The 1,622-nt window shown below is 53.4% G+C and overlaps 1 non-coding gene across 1 annotated transcript; it reads right to left on the reverse strand.

Annotated features, from left to right (window-relative positions):
- Positions 1–372: 372 nt before the first annotated feature.
- Positions 373–478, reverse strand: LOC143660453 (U6 spliceosomal RNA). The gene has a single exon (XR_013164053.1). It is a non-coding gene; the product is annotated as a U6 spliceosomal RNA (small nuclear RNA).
- Between the last annotated feature and the right edge of the window lie 1,144 nt (positions 479–1,622).

The following is a 1,622-nucleotide window of genomic DNA, read 5'->3' on the forward strand; positions in this document are numbered from 1 at the left end:
GAGGCTGGGGAGAGAGAGCAGGAAAGGGTGCGTCTCCGAGGGAAGCAGGGCACTGCAGCCAGGGGAGAGGGCAGTGGGTGCCAGACAAGGGGGAGATGACACTTTTGCACAATAGCCCTTGGCCAGGTTGTTGATGAGAAACGCTGCCAGGGCCCAGTGAAAGGAGAAATGCAGAATCCACAAACATAAAAAGAGTGTTTCCAAAAGTAATCTGTTTTAAAGCATGATGCCAGGATAAACGAATGGGTGTTATTTCTAAAAGAAGTGGGAGAATATCGCCTCCATATGCTCATTACTGGTTAAGGCTTTGTAGCTGTCCTGCCCTGGTTATATTGGGTCCAAATACTAGAGAAACTGTCAAAGGCCTGAGGAGAGAATACGGACCATTTCACGAATCCCGCGTCACCCTTGGGCAGGGGCTGTGCTGATCTTCTCTGGATTGTCCCAGTTTTAGGACATGTGCTGCCCCAGCGAGCCCAGTAGGGACTTTTAAATGAGATTTGCCCCGAGGTGTGTGGCCGGGGCGGCTCCCAGCCCTGACTGCGCTTTAGGACAAATGCAAACTCCTAAGGGAGATGCCAGCGCACCCCGGGCCAGGAGATGAGGAAATGAGTTCTCCCGGGAAGGAGAACTGGAATTTCTGCGGAAAAGAAGCAGGATGTCGCTGGGGGGAGGAGGGGTTGGCTTGGTTTGCTTTGGGTTTTCTATTGTTGTTTTAGTTCATAATATATGTATTTTAGGGCAGTTTTAGATTTAGAGAAAAATCGAACAGAAAGTGCAGAGTTCCCATAAACCTCTTTACCCCCAGCTGGGTTCCCGTTATTAGCTTCTGGCATTAGTGGGGTGCATTTGCGACTGTTGAGGAACAACCACTGACATCTTATTGTTAACTGAAGCCCGCGGTCTGGGGGGAGGGGCTCACTCTGGGCCTGACCAATGCATACGTCTCCTGTCACGCACGCACAGCGGGGACAGTCTCACCGCCGGGAACACGGAGAGTGTTCTCAGCTCTGCAGGCAATTCTGGTGTACAGCGGGGCGGGGAGCCGGGGCCGGGGCAGACTGAAGGGCCTCCCTGAGTCCTTCTGCTCATCCAGTGTCTGGGTGCCCAGGGCTTCCTAGCACCCACAGTATGTCAGGCACGAAGCAAAGTCTCTGACCTCGGGGGCTTGCACTCTGGTGGGGAGACAGAAAAACCTACAAAACCATATCTAATATCAAGGGAGGGTGGGGCTTTCACAATGAAGGAGCCACCACAGGTGGGGCTGCAGGGGGACAGGATTGGGGGAGGGGAGTATCAGGGAGGGCTGCTTGGAGGAAGTGACATTATAGTAGAGACCTGAACAACAAGAGTGCCAGAGACACGAGAAGGGGTTGGGGAAGATCATTTGGGCAGGTGGAACAGAGGGGGCAAACGGTTGAAAAAGAGGGCAAACAGTAGAACAGAGGGGGCAAATGGGAACCAAGGGGGCGAATCATGGAACAGAGGGGGCGAGCGGTGGTTGTCATTCTCATCACCATCACCCTCACACCAGCCCCTTGCCCTCTTTGGCCCATGGTTGCGTCTGCGAAAACCCTTTAATTCAGTCTCCCTAATTCCAGCGGAGCAGAAACACCCAACAG

This window comes from Tamandua tetradactyla, chromosome 16 (assembly GCF_023851605.1).
Source record: "Tamandua tetradactyla isolate mTamTet1 chromosome 16, mTamTet1.pri, whole genome shotgun sequence".
NCBI classification, from domain to species: domain Eukaryota; kingdom Metazoa; phylum Chordata; class Mammalia; order Pilosa; family Myrmecophagidae; genus Tamandua; species Tamandua tetradactyla.